Source organism: Acartia tonsa, chromosome 1, assembly GCF_053477335.1.
Source record: "Acartia tonsa isolate MP-2025a chromosome 1, ASM5347733v1, whole genome shotgun sequence".
In the NCBI taxonomy this organism is placed as follows: Eukaryota; Metazoa; Arthropoda; class Copepoda; order Calanoida; family Acartiidae; genus Acartia; species Acartia tonsa.
Genome location: NC_137260.1, coordinates 31,057,618 through 31,078,671, shown reverse-complemented (window position 1 = coordinate 31,078,671; position 21,054 = coordinate 31,057,618). Strand labels below are relative to the sequence as shown.

Here is a 21,054-nt window from a genome sequence, read left to right as displayed (position 1 = left end):
TTTATTCGAAGGGGTGGGGAAGAGCGGAAAAATAACCCAAAACCATCCCAAGGCCTAATCTACAAAGGAGCTACCTGAGGCCATATTGAAGATTACCTAATTTAAAGGTCGAAAATTTCTATATTTTTTCAAAAATTAGGTTTAAATTTTGCATGTTCTCAAAACTATATATATGTACAAAATATTTGTATATTTATGTCAAAGCTAATGACCTGAATAAGAATAGGACATTTCTTTTTTTAAAAGTAATACACAAAGTTAGAAACAAAATTATAAATTTTCGCATTCATTTGATTGGTCATACCTATCTACTAGAACTGGTATCATTTGTTTGAGTTATATATGTATGTAAACCAATTTGGTTAAAAGATACATCTATTTTGTAGATAGTTATAGAATAAGGTAAGCCTTGCAATTGGTTGGTTATTCCTGTAAATTGGCTACTTGATCATAATTTGTAATCTTAAAAATTCTGATGAATTAATTCTATAACCCATTCACCTAGCACCCCCCCCCCCCTATTACAAATTAATTTTTTTAAATAGGAGGGTTTGTTTTTTCGCTCATTTCTGTTTCTGGTTGGGGTTATGGTAGCCCTGCGGGGTTAGGGAATTGCATCAGGGGTTAGGGCAGTAGGATTTACACTTATGGAAAAAAACATTCAATCCCCTCTCCCCTTATTTTCAATTTATTTCAAGAAAGGGGTTTCTTTGCTCGACTAGCAACTATAAGAGAAAACACAGACTTTTTGCATGTTAACTTGTAGTTATCTATTTTTTCGAACTTAATAAATTAACTTTGTTTCTTTTTGCAAACATTTGACATTTGTTTTTCTCTCTTAAGGAAAGTGGTCATAGTATTGTAAAAAATAATTGAAGTATAATTTCAAAATAGAATGAAGCCCAATTCCCCCCCCCCCCCGTGTCTCTTACCATATTAAAATTATTTTTTTTGCAATGATTTACCGCACAGTATCATCCTTTCTAACATTAACTACCGCTTTTAGGAATTTAAAATTGTAGCTTAGCGACGTAGAGTATTTAGAGTAGATTAAACAAATATTACTAAACTAAGTATGGCCAATCTAAAATACCTCTAGATTACAAAGATGAAAAGAAGTAATTTAAGCTAGTTACAACTATAACATTTACTTAAAACAGGTACATCTACATACAAAGAAATTTTTGGTATCTACGTTAAAAGATAACACAATATTACTTATTATAAATGAGTTAGGTTCTAGAGTTTGTCAGTTGAAATATTTAAAAAAAATGTTCAAAGTAATATATAGAGCAGCTTTTCTATTTGCAAAAATAAAGAAAAAATGACATTCTCATAAATTTAGTCTCAATTGTCAATTACGTCTTTTAAGCTTGAGATAGTTTTACATTGAAAATAATAAACTTATTTAAGATAAACATGTAAAAAGAACTAAAATGGCAAAGCTTTAGTATCACAACTTTCTTCAAACTTATTTTTACGTTTAATTTAAATCAGTTTTAATTATATGATTTAATTATGGCCTTTTAATATCAACGGAACGTTATCCTGTAACCTGTAGGTCTTGTTTTTATATATTCATTAATTTCTTACTAACCACTAAACTGACTGAGTTCCTTATTTTAGGCAATATTTTAAGTCAATGTTACTTTTAAAATATATTTAAGATTCTGGTTAGATAAAGCAGAGAGCTCCCAATTGCTAGATGCACAGAAATAAAAATAAAAATCCTTGAAAAATATATATTTGCATATTTAAAATTTTATAATCATAATCATTATCAATTAAAATTCTTTTTGTTTGATATTTTGATTTCTTTACAGTTCATCATTTCCAAGCCAGTCGTCATCCTCTAAAATTATAATAAAATTGTTGAAAATATATGTAGAGATTCTTTTCTATTTTGTGTATTCGATGGTCTGTTTGTCTGTTATTTCTTGGCACGTACTATTTGCCTTGTAAAAGATGATATTTCCTGTAAGGGAAATAGATAATGCTTAAAAACCTTAGGTGAACAAAATTGAAACCGTGTTAGGAGCCTTTGTGAAGACCAAAATTAAAAATAAAACTTTTTTCATCTTCGAATTTGCAGACAATTGTCAGTAAAATGACACCTCAATTCCGTAAGAAAATAGTTAGAAAAAATGTTTGTTTTATTCATGCAAATTAACTACTAGGTTTAATACCAAAATACAAGAGGCAAGCTATGAATTTAGGTGTCCGGTTCTCTAATAGTTGTAGATAAACTTGATATTAGTCAGGTTTTTATCTATTTTTAGTTGGAACAACCATTCAGTTAGTATTAGATCCCAGATAAATGTTACTCCCTACAATTTTCTCTCTTGAAAAGAAAATAAATCTTCCCACTCTACTTTTGGGTTAAGTCATGGAGGATAGAGGCAAAGCCACTATTGTGACTAAATAGGTAAAATCTAAAATTCTTTAAATTATATTTGACAACATATAAAATCAATATTGTGTTTAGAAGATATTCTTACGTTTTTTTTAATGAAAAGACGTAAAATATAAAATATCTGAAATTTAAGAATTTGAAACATGTTTCAAGACTGTTGAACATGACTGAGTGCGCTAGTGTTTCAATAAAACATACAAAACAAATAATTTTCATAATTATTTATAATTTAGAATGGTTTGATCTAGCCTGCACTGTTAGGGATTAAAAACAAAGGACGAATATATTCGATTAGTAATGGAATAAAAATGTAAAATATAAATTAAAAAATTAATTAAATTCTATTTTTACAAAACAAAGATACTATTGAAGGAACATATAACACTGCTTGTGCTAAATTTTTGCTGTCAAATTATGACCTGTCTGAATGTTGTCATATTCTGATGATAAATTACATGCCTTTTCTCATTATTTGTAGATATTTATAATTTTACAGTTCTAACTTTTATCCATTTTTAATTGAAGTGACAATTTGATTGATATTTAAAATGACACTTATTCCTCATTTTGAAGTCTGCCTTACCCATTTGAGGCCAACATAGAAAACACTTATAGTAAAAAACACAACAAATTTATAATAAGTAATTGTATACCTCAACAATTGAACTATTTTCAGGTCATCTTAAAGAAAAAGACATAGCCAAGGAAGCACCTTCATTAGAAAATGCCTATCTCAAAACTCAAATGTTAGAAAAGGCCTATCTTTAAAAATGCACACCACAAACGCCCTGTTTTAATTCCAGCAATTAATCTGCAGACATTTTGTTATCACGAATATGAAAACTTTAGACACTTTTATATTACGTTTTATATAATAAAGGAGAGTATGTTATTGCTAATCTTAAAAATTATCAACTTTATAACTAAATTCTTCTAAATATACAACTTTTATATCCTTTCAGTGTATAAATATAAATGTTTAAATGTTCATTAGAAATAAAAATGCTGATTTATTAAAAAAGATATAAAATATTTCATGCTGACTTCAAATTTCTACAGCAATTTTTTTTTAGAATAAGAAATGTATTCAAAAGCTTTTTTTGATGACTCGAGACTTTCTTTAATTTAAGCAGAAAATGTTATGTTTATAATAGATTAGATTTCATAACTATTTTGATTTCATTGTTTATATATGAACTAGCGGCTTCGCCCCAAGAGGTGATAAAAAAATTAATATTTATTGTTTTTAGTGAGAGAATGTTGCTATTCTTTCATTCAAAATAAATGCTGGAATAAAAAATATTTTTGGCAGCCTGCGGCAGCCTGTATCAGAGCAAAATAAAAAATAAGGAGGGGATTTTTTTGTTTTTGGGGGGGTTAGGGGTGTCCCACCCCCCAAGAAAATAGCTTAAAACCACCACCGGACCAATAGGTATATACCCTCAAGAGTAGAATCCGATCGGTTCAGTGGTTACCGAGATCTTAAGCTTCAGACGGACGGACGGACGGACGGACAGACAGACATCGTACTACTTTGTATTGTTGATAATAGAAATTTCACTCCTGACGGATTTTGGGATAGATTACGTTAAGTAAGAGTATTGAAAGCCCTGCAGGGTTACAGTCAAATCCTAAACTCTTTGGTATAATAATATGATCCTCTTGTCTTACCTTCATCCATGATTCCATCATTATCATCATCAGGGTCCTCGGCATCAGGAATACCGTCATTGTCATCATCTAAATCATCATAATTCATTTCAGCTGGTGTAAATTAAATAATTCTTTTGCAATACAATTTGATATTTGAATGGTTTAGGTCGCGGATAATATTTCATTGATTAAAAATTGTTTATCTAAAATACAAAGTAGAACGATGTTTGTTTGTTTGTTTTTACCGAAGGATCTCGCTAACCGCTGAAACGATCGGGTTCTCCTTTACAGGGTAGCTTCTCATAGGTCCCGGGAAGGTTCATAACTACTTTCTTGGTGGGTGGGACACCCCCAAACCCCCCAAAAATAAAAAAATACCCCCCTACAAAAATTTTTTCCTTTTTAAAACTAAAACTAAAATTGTGAGGTCGACTAACCCCCCCCTACTCCCTCAAAAAAAAAAAGATTCCCCCCCCCCTAAATAAATATTTTTAAAAATCTTCTTTTAAATCTAAAATATGAAAAGTTAGGTTGATCAAACCTCTTAGGACAAAGCCCCTAGAGACTAGGGGCGAAGCCGCTAGTCTATAATACAAAGTAGAACAATGTTTGTTTGTTTTGTACCGAAGGATCTCGCTAATCGCTGAACCGATCGGGTTCACCTTAACAGGGTAGCTCTTCATAGGTCCTAGGAAGGTTGATAACTATTTTGGAGGAGGGTGCCAACACCCTCCCAAGAGAAATCGCCCCTAGAAAAAAAATACCCCCCCCCCAATTTTTTTTCATTTAAAAAAAAACTAAAACGAAAAATGTGGTTGTTGGGGGTTGGGCGACGGGCGTCCCCCCTCCTTTAAATTTTTTTAAAGACTTTTTTTAATCTAAGTTTTAAAAAATGGGTTTTGGGATTCAACTCCCCCCTCAAGGGCCACTCGAGGCCTCTAGGGGCGAAGTCGCTAGCTATACTATAATACACAATTGATATTTTTGTGGACTTTTTTGCATTTAATATTATATGAAAGTAAAAAGATGGCTTCTATGTGTCTGTACCGAAGGATCTCGCTAACTACTGAACCGATATGGTTTTTCTTTACAATGCAGCTTCTAAGAGGTCCTGGAAATGGCAATGTATAAAAATGTATCTATCTTGTTTATACCTGGATCTACAGAGTCGTCCTCTCCATCTCCATCAGTGTCTCTGGCCTACAATTCAACAACATTGAAAGTAGTGCAGCTATTCTGACACTAGGATGTGTCCGTATGTTATCCGCCTTTCCATCGTTAGCATAATCTGTGCAATTCTACTCTGTGAAGTCTACTCTTTCTCGTAAGAAAATGATTCACAAGAAGGAAACTTATTTGCCTTTACTCGTTGAGAAAAAATTATTTTCCTAAAATATAAAATTCAAATAAGCTTTGTCCAGGTACATGGCAGAAGTGCAACCGTTTCACTGATGTTATTTTTCATTGCCTACAATGATGTACAATTATGTACATAGTACATGTCTTTAATTGTTTTGATTGGAAAATTTACATAAGTACTGGATGCTTTCCTACTGTTTGTACTTCTTTCACCTTCTCCGTTCTTATTTTTCTGTTTACCTGGGCAAGAACAGCCAAGATCAACATAACAAATGCAATCAGCAGGAAGATCCTCAAAAGCTTAGAATAATCCATTTTAGTTTGTCTAAATTTTGAATTAGCATTAATCCCAGGGAGTAAGGGAAGGGACAATGGAACAAAAATTCAGTTTTTAGGAGTCTCATACTTTGGGAATGGCTTAAAGGGAATGTGCAAGAATTTAGCAGTTTCTGACTGAGTTTGGGTAATAGCGCATCAAATGCTGCTAACTCGCTGAGTTAGTTTTGAATATAGCAGACGGCTATAGCAGATGGCTGGTTTTTAAAAAAAATTCTCCAAAAAATATCATTTTATGGATAAAAACTTTATTGTGATATTTGTGTAATAAACAATCTAAGAATCCTAATCTAACAACCTTAATTTAATTCTTGTATATACTCCCTGATTAAACCACTAGATAATTTTGCTTGGTATTTTAGTAGTGAGTTTACTAAACAAATTTAGACAATAGACAATATTGTTAGGTAATATGTGCATATTAGATAGCTAGTCATGTACATCAAATCTAAAACTTTCCTTTTTCCTCATAACAATAAACATTACGTCCCAACTTATATCATAGTAATTTGGTAATTTTAACTTTATACCTACCTTACATATTCCTATGAAATTGTATGACATTTGATTAATTGCAGTTTTCAAAGTCTATCCTTTTCTAATTTTAACTATACTGATAATATATTTGTAACTTTTAGAATATAAATTGTTCACTAAATCTAACTTATAACACTTTTTCGTCAGCTCTTTGTCACTCTCAGTAAAATACACATACCAGCTATATCTTGATTTTTAAAATTAGTAGTAATATTATCTTTAATGTAAAGCAGATATGCTATCAGACACACAGACCGACTGACAGACAAACAGTTGTGCGCGTTTTTTGAGAGTATCTAGGTATAAGTTACATGTTGAAATGGAGTATTTTCTATTAATTCTAAACACAACGAAGCGCACCTAGCAGAAATTATAACCTAGAGTTTCTCAATCCTCGTATTCATTGAACAAGTCCACCTTCAAATTAAAATTTTATACATATAAAAAAAAGTTGTGAGTAACCTTCAAAACCGGTTAGTTACAACAAAAAGTTTTATCATTCATCCGAAAAAAATGTCATTTCTAACCTTTCATACTAAGATATAAAATACTTGAATGGAAATTATCTTTTAATAAAGTTGCCTAGTTGTAATGATTCTAAAATGCTTCTATTATTCTATCGCTCGCTCAAACACAAACTGAAAGTCAGCAGACTTACAATTTTACGGGGTGCAATGGAAAAAAATATTATATTTTTTTCTAAAATCTAAAATTAAAGTTATTATATTTAACTTTCAATTATAGATTTATGTAGATGTAATTTCAAATGCTTTGTCATAGTCAAAATGTCAAAAAGTTTAAAATCATTTTTCATTGAAGTAATAATTTGGAACTTTTTTACTTTAATAAATACATTTGTGCATGATTTTTAAAACCCTAATAATCTTTTAAAATTATTTTAACAATTTAAAAAAATAACATTCTTAAATGAAAAACAAAATGAAATACATAATATCACATATCTTTTAATTCCTTATTTACATGATATCAACTGGCAAAATATTTTCTCGCAGCTACTTCTATGTATTTCGAGCAAATTTGTATGTCCTAATAAAAAGTAAAAAGACTTTTTATGGTCTTAATTAGACATTTTAAAAACTTATTGGATTTTCTATTATTTCTGGAGAAACAATACATACAAAAAATGATCAATTTATGATAGAAAAGTAGATATATTAATTTATATCAATTTCTTATTCTTATTTCAATTCCTAAATGTTACCTGTTACAGGAATCATCATCGATAGATTAAAATCAGAATTTTTTATCATGATCTAATTTATGAATATAGCTATCCGATGTACGGACGTACGAACAAAAAAAATTATTGTGAAGGCTAATGATAAATCGGCAAAAGTGGTTATAATGCTTGTCAAAGAATATTATTTATGAATTGTTATTCATGCTATGTTATTTCTTGTCCTTGGTAACTGCATATTTAAATTTTACTGAGGCCACATAAATGATGTAAACAATATTTTTTTGATGTGAAAATATTCCAACATATTTGACACACAATTGTAAACTATAAGGATATATCCAAAAGTAGCGAGGGTATTATTGTTTTAATTATAATGATGAAAAAGTAACCAGTAACCCCGAGTTCTTTTAACACCGTGTATAAGATAAAGAATAAAGCCATTATGTTAAAGTATGAACTTACTTGACAATAATGAATTGACAATTTTTTCTAGAAAAATGATAACCCCCTCTCCCACAATTTAAACGTTCTAGTAAATGTAAATTTATTGTTTGTACGGATTATAGTTGTGTAGATATTTTACATTCTTTTTATTTTTGCAAGTTCAGGACAACAAATAATTGATAGCTGTCCATTTATTCACTGATAAAAATTTGCAAACGTTGTCCATTAATTTAACATAGAATCAACATGTTTTTACTAGGGAAGATACTCTACAAGTCGATGTTCGGGCTAAAGGTTTGTATGGTTGTGAGGGGAATAGATAAAAAGGAATAACATAAAACAAGGATAATAAGATCCACAAAAGCGAAGCCTTGGACTAACCCTAATCATTTTAAAAAGCTTCGCTTTTAAAAAGATTATAAAAAAATGTTATAAAATGAAAGCAATATAAATAAAAAAAAAATATAAATATGTAAAATAGAAATGAATAGTCTATTTTTGGAAATTTTAGGGTTTCCATCTTCAAAAATAATCGTTCTTGTAAAGTCATAGAAAAATATTTAAAAGGTAAACATTTAAGAAATATTTTTTTACTTACCAAAAAAGTGTTGACTTACATAAGACGTACTTTAGACTTTTTAGTCATTTCAGAAGTAAAGAAAGAATTTAGCAGTACATAGAAATGCACCAAATTCCTTTTTTTTCTTTTCCTTTTTTTCTTTTTTGTCCTGCAAATAACTTAAATTTCGTGTACGGTGAAAAAAATACAAATTCTAGCATGCCTTAATTAACGATAAGAGCTAACCGTTACAAACGGACCGACCCTAATTATAGAAAAACTTCGCTTTTAAAAAGAAATGTAATACTAATGTATTTTATTTTGGAACATTTAATTTATGAATTATAGTCAAATTTTTTTTGTTGGGGTCTCTAGCCGCAAATTTTTAGTGCGGCTCGTCTGCTGATACGAAATGTTGAGAGTAAGGTGGAATGACTGCAGATTTTAAGCTATCTTGCGACTGCAGATATACAACAAAAACTGTCGGACGCGGGGCTGCAGCAATAGAGCTCTCATATTTGGTATTTAGCATAAAGATATTTGAAAATTTTCCTAATTTTTCAAACAAAATTAAAGACGTCAGTTTTCGTCGTGTGTTTTAGATTAGGAGTGATTATTTTTACCTACAAAATCTTGACATAATTTAGGCCTCTCTGCAATTCTACTTTACCGTCAGTTTACTTAGGCAACGAACAAATTACACAACACTAACAAATTATTCTAACATATAAAGTAGCAAGTAAAAACAGGTAAAGCGAACGGGTTCTCATTCACAGTGAAGCTCCTTATAAGCCCAGGAAAGTATTTTTAAGGAGGGTACCTCGAGTCCACATTCTTAAGATAAATCGCACCTAGAAAAAAACACTACTGCTCCGAAATTGTTCAAAACTTTTAAAGTTTTCATATTTAATAACAAAGACCCCCCCCCCCCTTAATTTCCCTTACTCAAGTGCCCATAGAGGCCTCTATGGGAGTTTCAATTGGTGCCTATTATTACAGCATATATTGTGTGCTTTTATCAAGTATATCAAACGACATATATGAACAACGTTTATGAATATTAACTTACTTGTTTTGAAAATTGTTGTTTATGTGTTAAAGTGTAAACTGACTCATTGGCGGACGTTGTAAAAATAATCCAATTCTAAATTCTATCAAGTTTTTTAAAAACACATAACAACTTCAAATGATTTTAATCCTGTATTTAAGAACTTTAAATATAGGATGAAAATGTCTATCTTTTTGGGAGCCGGAAAATCACATTTTCCCCCACATGTTTCATACGGACTGCAGGACATTTAGAATTATAGAGTAGATTTACTACTAAAAATTTCTACTATATTTTTAATTTATGACAAAATAAAGGGGTGGGGTTTCAGTGCTTAATAGGTATTTTGAGGAAAAGCTCCGATATAACTAGCATTACTTACAGGAAGTACAAAAAGTAGGCAGACACAGTCACTTATAGAAAAGCCTCACCTCTAAAAAGTTTAATAATATTAGTATTTTGTCAAATAATAACAAACTTAAAGATGCAGATTCTAAGCACAAGGATGGAATGGACAGAACTGATATTGATCCAAACATTGCTGAGAAAAAGTAAACTTTTCTAAAACCTAAATTTGTACTTTCTTTACTTACTTTCAAAGAAAAGCTTTAATTAAGTTTTAGGAATTAAAAGTAAATTTGAAGGAAAGCTATTCTCAAAATTTAAGCTTGTACTTAAAAGGACAAATATGAAAGTTTAGTTTTATTAGATATTATACATATAGTAAGAACAAAGATGACAAAATACATCAGTAGCAAAGCACAAAAAAACTGAGTTTGTGAAAGATAAGATAAAAAAATCACGATACCTTTAAATATCAATATACAGTGTGTTTTAAAATATTAAAAAAATATTTCAGTTTTTATTAAAAAAGTACAGTAAAATAAAAAATTCAAACTTAGGTGTCAACATCTAAAAAAGGTTTTGGTGCATTTTTCTTAAGCTCAAATCTTCTACCCTTTGCAAGAAAAATTGGATTTTCACTTTTGGGGGCCAGTACTCCCTTTCTGGTTGAGATATGGCCTTCAAACTTTAATATGTTCTAGTACATGTCCCCAAAGGTATCTGTATCAATTTTTAACTCTGTATCTCAACTTTGAAGCGTTTTGCAGCCATTCTTGCAAAGAGTAGAAGATTTGAGCATGAGAAAAATGCGCTGAAATCATTTTTAGATGTTGACACCCAGGTTTTGAATTTTTGATTTTACTGTACTTTTTTAATAAAAACTAAAATATTTTTTTGATGTTCTATAAATGGTTATAAAAAACGAAGAAAATAAGCCGTTAATCATTAAATTCTGATAACTAGTGGGGTAAAATTGCTTTCAAAAAAGTTCTCATGAAAAAACACACTGTATAAAGTATTTCTTTTGAAACAATGACCGAGACACTAGTAAGTAGGGATCTTGGACAAAGTAGCTTAAGACAAAGTAGCTTCAGACAAAGTAGCTTCGGAAAAAGTAGCTTCAGGACAATGTAGCTTCAGGACAAAGTAGCTTCAGGACAAAGTAGCTTAAAAATTGTGAAAACAATATTAAAATTTGTAAAAATCTATCAACCACTTTTTGCAAAATCCACAAAACTCTAAACCACCTATGTATTATCAGTTGATGATATTTTTCTTAGATAGATGTTCTGAGGCTAACATATGTTAGGTTAGGTTAGGTTATAGGCCTGGCATGCCGAGCGACCGCGGCTAGGCATGCCGAGCGCTGCAGCCTTTATTACTATTGGAGACTTTTTTCTTAGGAAGCTACTTTTCTTAAGTAAATGTCCTGAAGCTACTTTGTCCTAAAGCTACTTGGTCCTGAAGCTACTTTGTCCGAAGCTACTTTGTCTGAAGCTACTTTGTTCGAAGCTACTTAGTCCAAGATCCGTAAGTAGTATACTGTATGCTTTTGGGGAAATTGTATCTTTAAAATAAACATCAGCAGTCTATCTTAAATTTTAACTCAGATAGTCACATTTTCCCCTTAGAGTTACGGAGGGACGGACTGACGGGCGGGCAGAAAGAAAAAAGAGATTTCGAGAAAAAAAATAATTATATAAAATCGAGAAACAGAAAAAACACATTACAAAATTGAGTCCTCTTAAAGTAAATATAATGATATTAGTTTTATAGACACAGCTAGACATAAAGTAACTAGTTGCATAGTAAATGCGTTACTTTAAAAAGGATTAAAAAAGAATAAGATAAAGGAAGGAAAAATGTAGGATTAATGTTGCTTAGCTAGCGGTCACCTGATCTCAACTAATCACACTCCCTTGCATCACTCACTTGATCACACCTTTTAAGTATGCACAAAATTCGGTAGTTTCCCTCAAAGCACCTAGTCAATCACAGGACCCAGGGGCGTCCAAGCTTTTTCATTTGGGGGGGGGGGGTAATAATTTGAAAATAAACGGCACCCCCAAGCTCATTTTAAGGGGGGGTAATCCTTATATCATAGAGGTATTTTTTTTTATTTGGGGGAGGGTAAAAATTGAAATTCCAATTTTGGGGGGGAGGTAATCACCCCTTTACCCCCCCCCTGGACGTCTTTGACAGGACCCCCCTCCTTTAAAAAATTAATTATAAATAAAAGGGGGAGGGGTTGTCGTTGTTTGTTTATTACCTTAGATTTGGTTAGGTTATAATGGGTACTGGGTTAGGGCCCTACAGGTTTAGTCCCCGCAGGCATAAGATGAAAACAAAAACTGTCCCACCCCTTCCCCCCCCCCCCATTATTTTCAAATTTCAAAAACTAGGACGAAGGGTTCAGTGCTCAATATGCAATTTATGAGAAAGCTCACAACATTCACTTGGATAAACAGTAGATGGATAAACAAGGATAATTATGGCAAAGTGCAGCAATAACTTTTTAAAATAGGTCGATGATATCCTCAATATCAAAAACAAATGTAAAGGACAACAAACCTGACAACATGCATAATTTTAGAAGCAAAAAAATAATGGATTAAGAGAAGATACTAAAATCGGCAATAACTGTATAGGGGGAAAATCCCAAAACCTTTATTTTTTTATTTTTATTATTTATGTTTTGTAGCATGAATTACAGAAAGACGGACAAAGTAAATTACATACTAGATGTATGCATATGATTATAAAGTAGAAAAGCCTTTTATTTGTCATTGGGCATAACTCATTTCGAAATTTTAAGGGACAATTCTGATCAAAATATAGATTATATAATTTATTTACAACAATTGAATTATAAATAAAATCATTAATATGAAATTACGGTGGAACCATACATTTTCTACTGCATTATAGAGCGGCTGCATTCTTACATATGTTTTAGTTGTTAAGTGAGTTATATCCACAGAATTATATGTACATGTCTTTCTTAAAGAATTTCATAACATAGTACAAGACTGACTAACTTAGATAGGAATTAATTCTTTTTCAACTTAAATTCTTTTCATTTTTAAGGCTGTAACTGTTAGCTTTCATCGTTAGATTAGATATGTTAGAAATCCTATAGATTTTAAACTTGACATTATGATTACTGCAACAGCAAGGCACAATTTAGAAAACGTAACAACTCTATAATTCTGCCAGGAAATCCGTATGTCCAATTAAATTTTAGTTAGTTTTGAATATGAAACGCGTTGTTACTCTGTATTAATTCAATGTCGTTTGACTAATCGTCATGTTTGTTAAAGTCCGAATTTATGGATGTGGTCGTTCTTGTCGTAAACAAACATATATTCATTAATAAGATTTAGATTAAGTTGGCCATCTTTAGAGTAACTGTACTATATCTGATGAAATAGAAACAAATGTTTCAAATGAAGAAAAACATCATTTTAGTCTAGTCGTATTATACATTAATATTACTTTCATGTTTCTTTGTTACTACTAATATATCTATAGTAGCAAGGATATTTTATATCCAGGATATTTCGTCAGAGTAAACTGATTATATTTTGATTGTTCACAATGACACAAAGTAAATTCCGACTCAATCCCGCCTTACCCCCTAGGATTGCACATAATTTCTATAAAGACTAGTACACACACACTTTAAGACACATACGCTTACAATTTCAGTACAATTGGTTGGAACGTTTGCACTTAAAATATTTTTTATTGGGCATGTCGTCTCGTCATGGTGTTAACGTACTATTTTTTTTATTTACTTTGTACGTCGGTGTTTTGTTGCTATTATCCCTATGGACATAATAGTCCAGGTTATCAATGTCATTATTAATTAAGAAACTTAGGAAGGCCATAACAAATTACCAATATCTTGTTATAAGGCCTTTGTTCTTCAATAAATCTTTTTTGTGGTTAAAGATATTCTTTGTTTTAAATTAACTTGTCAAGGTCATATGAAAAGGGAAGCAACGACAATTGCTAAACACGTCTCCGAAAGTAAATTGCTTGTGTTTTTTTCTCTCTCTCTCTCTCTCTCACACACACACACACACTCTCTTTCTCTCTCTTTCTCTCATCTATTTCTCTATCTATCTTTCTATCTATCATTGTCTCTCTCTTTCACTTTGTTAAGCTTGGCATCCAGGCGAATATAATATTTTCGTTTTTTGTAATTTCAAGATTGCCAATGTAATCCTATACATAAAAGTAAAAGTAAGTCTGTCTGTTTGTAGGGAAAGATCTTGCTCATCACTGTACCGACATGGACAGTAAAGCTTCTTGTAGATCCAGGTAAGGTTTATAACTCCCTTGAGAAATAGCCCATGGTAGAAATATTCAGTTCTCGCCTACCCAAAAAATTGAAAGTTGAGGGTTGACTTACCCCTCCCTTCCTTCCAGCTTCCTCAAAGGACTCTAGGGGCGTAACCGCTAGTATAAATATAGGAAAAGAGTAGACATATATGTAGATATTCAGATAGATACTAAGATACATATATATGACAGAGAGAGACAGAGGCAGAGAGAAAAGAGAAGGAAACAAAGGTGAAAGGATGGTTATGGAAGGCCAGGGTTGTTCAATTTGAAGAAACAAAGAAATTTGTTATGTGTAGGAAGAAGCTCTTAAAATTATTGCGCAGTTTCACTCTTAAAAAACATCATTTTGTTATTTAATTCATTATTGGCAAATTGATATTATCTATTAAATTTTGTATTGAAAATTCACATATATTTTTAGTTTTTCATTGAAAAGGATTTTGATGGGAAGTTCATGCAGAGGGCTTCAAGAACGTCGGAAAATAAATTTGCATAATTTTTTTCAGGTGAATTTTCGATATTTCATGCAAAATAATGAAAGTTAAATCCCCCAATAAAAAAATGTCTATGAATAAAATGTTTGGATGTCATTGTTGGGCGATATACATATTTCCTAATATGATCTATTTTTGCACAAAATATCCTATTACTTTATAGTAATACGTTCCCTGAAAATTGTAAACATATTGATTTAACTGCATTACTGGAAATACATGGCATATACAAACTGTCATCACTTTAGTATTTAAATTTTATGTTATTGTATAGGCTGAAAGTGTGAATATATTTTTAAGAGTGCAATGTTATGGGTCACTGTCACAACTACTCAAACCAACACCATTTAACTTTTTGTAAAAATTTTTAGTGCCCAAGGCATTATAATAACTGTCATAAATATTTTTGTTGCGTTTTAGGAAAAATTTTAAATAAGCTTTTTATGTTCTTTTTTTAACAAAAAAGGTTGCATTTCGATCTTATAAATTAGGTTATTATAAAGTAGGTTGTTTTTTTGCCGGAAAGCAAGTTTTTTTTGCATATTGTTTGAATAATAATTTCAAATGGAGAGAAAGGAAAGGGGAGCAACAATATTCCACTTATTCACTTATTACTAACAAGAAATATGGTTACAATATCCTTCACATTTGTTCTAATTAAAATTTTTAGCCCTCTAGCAAAAAAGTTATCTGTATGTAAAAATAACAGGATATTTGACGGTCTATCTTGTTCACAGAATGATCTTGCTAACCGCCGAACCAAGATAGTCTTATTCAGGGGAGGGTAACACCACCCTCCCAAGAGAAATCATCCCTAAAAAACTGTTACCATCCCCCAAAAAATTTATTTTACAATTTTCTTTAAAGCCTAAATTTGCAAGTGAGGGGACCGACTTTCTCCTCAATTGCCCCTAGAATCCTTTAGGGGGGGGGGGCAAAGCCGGTAATAAAGATAACAAGGGTGACAACATCCATAAGTAGCAATGCTTAAAAGAATAAGGGATATCGGGGGAAAAATTAATATAGAGCAGTATCATATAATAAACATTAAACTTGATAAAATAGGATAATCATGAAACCTTTAAAATCACGCAACCTTTAAATCATGAAACTTAAAAATCTAGGAATCGATCTAGCACCGCAATTAATAAATCTTGATGAAACTTGATGGAAAAATGTGCATGTAGAAAATGTGCATAAACAATCCCAGATGATTTCAGTCGTCTATCTTGAAAAGAAGTTGAGAAAACCACAAGAACGTAAAAATCTAGGAATCGATATAGCACCCCAAATAACAGACAGATGGACAAAACAATGTATATATTATATGGTCATATAAAATGGGAATCTTCACTAAAAATATCTTGAGTACGAGCCGAGAAGATAACGTTTCTCCCATAACGTTACGGACTGACTGACTGACGGACGGACGGACAGACAAAGTGATTTATATGATAGCTTCGCTACTATACTAATAAAAAGGAGGAATATGTTTTAAAAAAAATATTTTTCCAGATTTTTATTGATCTTTTAAAAGTTTTAATAGTTATTTCTTTCAATGCAAATGTGTTACTGTTCATTAGTAGATTAATTATACTAGATGGTCAGCCAGATACAAAAGTCCGTCCAACTTGAAAAAGGAATTGCTAAAGGCTTATAGTCCATCAATTTATCCATTATAAAACAAACTCATAAATATAATTAATCTTTTTTTAACACAAATAAATTTAGGAAAGGAAGGTGGTTTAATGATGGTTCAATTAAAGTGTTATAAAAACAAAGCAAAAATATGAAAACAAAGCCATCTTTGTTACGACAAAAGTTCTACATTTTCTGTTACAATTTGGAGCTTAGAAAAAGAACAGTTGAGTGAAACTATTTATCCTATACACTGCTAATCATAATATGCTAGGTAAAATAATATAAGAAATTTTAAATTTTAATAATAGGTTTTGTTAAAGCGATGCTACTCTACGAAATAGAATTTTTAAAAAATTTACTCTTGTTTTATTTTCTCTTTACGGTTTATATACTGAACTTTATTAGAAATTAAAGTATGTATTTTGAAACAGTTTTAAAAATATAGTAAATATTTTTTAACATATACTTTTTTTGATAAAACTAATAAATGTGATTTTTTAAAATTATACTTTTTTTGTTGAATCAAAGATCTAGAAACAACCTGATTGATTTGGAAATCTCAACAATTTTTTTGAAAATGTTGTAAAAACATAATATATTTTCTTGATATAAAATTATATCCAAATTTTTTTTTTATTTGCAAGGAATATTTCTTGTTTGTATTCTTTAACTAAATAAAAACACTTTATTTTCATATTTAAAAAAAGGTTCCTATGTCCTTATCCCGTCAAACGCGGCATTTGAGCATTGTCGAGAAAAGACGACTTTCATGTAAATTTGGCGGTATTTTCTAACACACTGCAGCCGAGAGCACACAAAATTTTCTGTCATTATTAGACTACGATTACGAAGTTTGGAAGCTGTTCTAACTTCTGATTTGTGATTTTGGATTATGATATTAAACGTGCTTTACTTTTTGTGCAGTATTTTATGATTGTAATACTAATTTCTTTTAATATCTTTCATTTGTCTTGTGGATTTTATTTTGGTGTATTGCTATATTTTTTTCTTCAAGGTTATAATAGTATTGTTCGATTTTTTACAGAAAGAGCAAGGGTGGATAATTAAGGTTAAGGTTGGACCTTTTTATGTTCCGTTGATGAAAACATTTGGAATACACTATAAGACATTAAGACATTTATCGTTACTTTTAAATTAAAGCTCAGTTCTGTAAACCTATTTGTCACACCTTCGACAGCTTAATCACAGGTGGCGTAGGTGTGACGATCACACGTGTCGTTCTTTAGTCAACTCACACCATACGCAATCACACCTTCAAGTCACACCTATGACGTCAATCACCCCTATTTTGGATTCACACGTTTTCGTGTGAGAAGATTTTCATCACACTATGCTGTCGCAGCTGAAAACAGCTTAATCACAGGTCCAGCATGGAAATTTTCAATAAAAACGCGGCATTGCGCATAAGAAGGGCTTTCCTCTCATATCTAGCAGACCATTACAAAAAAAAAATAAACAGAAGAAACGTAAATAAACAAACAGACGAGACGAAGCGAAGCGAACATATACACAAAGGACGAATATTTGATTTATCATTTTTTTCTATGTTTACTTAAATGTTTAACCAAATTATAATTTTATGAATAATTTCAGATAATTTGCAGTAAGAAGGTGAATAATGAAGAAGACAACATTGTGGATTATAAATGGAGATTTACAAACTCTAATTATCAAGTGAAAAAAAAAGCTAAAATCGAGATTAGATACATCCTAAAAATATATAGTGGATAATGCTTTACAAATTATAATTGCAAATGATGGTGAAAGCTATTGCAGTAAAACCTGCCAAAAATAGAACATTTTTTATTACAACCCATAACAGTTTTATCAAAGAAAAAATCGGTTGCGGATATATTAAAGAACTTTTAATATTATATATGAAGTCATATTTGGTTCCTTTAAGTATTTATAATATCTTATGTATGTATAAAAAATATAAAAAAATAATCTGCCAAAATATCTGCATTTCTTTTATTTCTATATATTATATTTGTATCAAACTGCATCATACCTACAGACGGCATAGCAAGACGTGCAATGCAGGGATCTCAAGGGATAAGACAATAGTTAATAAATTTATGTATATCCCCTATGATTTTGCATAAAATTACCCCTTCTGTATATTGAAATTAGTGGTTGAAACGTTTGAACACTCAATTTAATAAAAAAACTATTAAAAATTTAGCAAGAGTCCCATTAGTGTAAAGCCAACGAATAAGAAAACATTATTATAAAACTTTGGGGACTGGTATAATAAACAGACCATTGTCCCCATCTCTCTCAGCATACAATGTCATTACAATTGAAGGGAAAATTAATAGGCAAATCTTACAACTTATTTGCATGGTTTTAGGCCATACCATATAAATGCTTTGTGTGCAGCCGCTCAGGGATCTAAATGGATAAGAAAATGGTAATTAAATTTATGTAAATCCCCATTCATGATACACAAAATTACCCCTTCTGTAGATTAAAATTATTGGGTGAAACGTTTAGACACACATCTTCATAATTCAACCAATTAAAATCAATTGAAGTCCCCAAAGTTGTTAAGCAGACGAATAGAAAACGTTATAAATACTTTGTGTGCGGACGCTCAGGGATCTAAAGAGATAAGGCAATGGCCAATAAATTTATGTAAATCCCGATTGATAATGCACAAAATTACCCATTCTGTAGATCTAATTAGTGGTTGAATCGTTTGGACACACAACTTTATGATACAACCAATTAAAGTCCCCAAAGTTGTTGAGCCAACGAATAAGAAAACGTTATAAATGCTTTGTGTGCGGCTGCTCAGGGATCTAAAGGGATAAGGCAATGGCCAATAAATTGATGTAAATCCACATTGATGATACACAAAATTACCACTTCTGTAGATTACAATTAGTGGTTGAAACGTTAGGACACACAACTTTATAATACAACCAATTAAAATCAAAAAGTCCCCAAATTTGTTAAGCCAACGAATAAAAAAACGTTATTGTAAGACCTTGGGGACTAGTGTGATTAACAGCCCATAGTCCCCTCCCTCCCTGGCGGCCGCTAGTACTTTATATCTGGAGAAAAAAACGTAATATGACAGATGTCCAACCTTAACAGACGAAATTTAAAATAAAAATTGGTCGTGTAGCTTTTTTATTCTTCATATCATTAACAGGCAACTAACCAATTGATTGCAGCAGTAGATAAACCTATTGATATCTTATAACGCGGTTTAGGTAAAGAATCAAATCCGTCAACACGCTTTAGCACATTAGTACCTTGAATTCTTTAAATTTATTAATTTTATGTTTGTCAGTCCGTACGGTTATCTTTCTAATAATGAATTTAGGCATGTACTTTCATACACTATAGGTAATTGGTACAGAAACTAAGCTTCTAAAAACACGATTGATGTTGAAATATTAAGATTTACAAATAATAAAAGTAATGAAAAATTCAGACTTAATTTTATTAATTTAAGCACAACAATTAAAACATTTATGAAAATAATATAAAATGTAAGTGAACAAATATGGTATTATTTTTGTTTCTAAGTGTAGCCACTACTTTTAAGGTTGTCAAGGTGGCTTATTAACAGAATAATTCTTGGAAATCTCGTTAACTGGGGATGGGAATTAACAATCCTGTCCTCCTCCTCTGACATCCAAAGTCCTTAACAAAAAGATTAACTTTAAAATTAAAATATTGTCAAGTAGATCAGGTGTTTACATAGGTACTTAAAATACTTATACCTATTGAAAAAAAAGAGATTGTAACAATTTAAAAAAACATTATTATCCTATTTTATAAGGAAATTTATTTATTAAGATTGTGATATCCATGGAAGGTTTTGGGCTAGTTATAATAAATTATTTTTATAATGGCATAAGTACATTATAATTTTCCTAATTTACAATGAAGGGCGAAAGCCCTACATTCTGAGGTCAGAGTAACTGGAAGGTTAAATTAAGAACTGAAATATTTTACTTAATATTTAAATAAAAAAATGACATCTAAATATGAAAGTAAAATGGGTTTAGATTTTAGAAAAATGTGATAAAATACCTGAATAAATATATTGCAATTTGTATGATTTGATGTTTGCTTCCCAACCATATAAACATTAGCTTTCATAGTTCTGTCCCCAAATTCCACGAGAGAAACAATCTGTCAACAAATGAACTTCATTCAGTCTGAAATAAAAATATTGTTTAAACCTCCAAATTATAAAATTTATTTTTCACAAATAATATTAAAAATAAAAACAGTAGGTATTTAATTATAATTAAACATTAGAGTTAATCTGTTAATTAAAAAACAATCAACAACCCGCTTTACAATTTTAAAACTTAAGAAAATGACGAGCTTAAAATGCGTGTTGTTTCCGTGCTAGTCAGCTAACGATTGAAATTTTTTTTTGTTTTTGGAAGACGACATTCGTAAATAAAAAATTTTACGCGGATTTATAAAATGAATTCTATGGCTTATTGTAAGTTTGACTTCTAAAGTTGAGCAGAAGTTGATACAAAAGTGTTGTTGTTACCGGTGTACACATTGTTGTTGACAGCTAAAATCTTGTCACCCGTATGTTGTTGTTTCACACCTAGCAGTCACACCACACGTATGTTTATAGAACGGCTACGTGTGAGCAATTTCCATCACACCTAC

At 30.8% G+C, this 21,054-nt stretch overlaps 2 long non-coding RNA genes across 2 annotated transcripts; both read right to left on the bottom strand.

Moving 5' to 3' along the window:
• Nucleotides 1-1,727: 1,727 nt before the first annotated feature.
• On the bottom strand, nt 1,728-6,518 carry LOC145329392 (uncharacterized). Its single transcript, XR_013882889.1, has 4 exons — nt 5,666-6,518; nt 5,221-5,266; nt 4,085-4,153; nt 1,728-1,852 (listed from the first exon to the last, which is right to left on the bottom strand). It is a non-coding gene; the product is annotated as an uncharacterized LOC145329392 (long non-coding RNA).
• Nucleotides 6,519-19,841: 13,323 nt separating this feature from the next.
• On the bottom strand, nt 19,842-21,052 carry LOC145329388 (uncharacterized). Its single transcript, XR_013882886.1, has 3 exons — nt 20,930-21,052; nt 20,452-20,579; nt 19,842-20,058 (listed from the first exon to the last, which is right to left on the bottom strand). It is a non-coding gene; the product is annotated as an uncharacterized LOC145329388 (long non-coding RNA).
• Nucleotides 21,053-21,054: the final 2 nt, after the last annotated feature.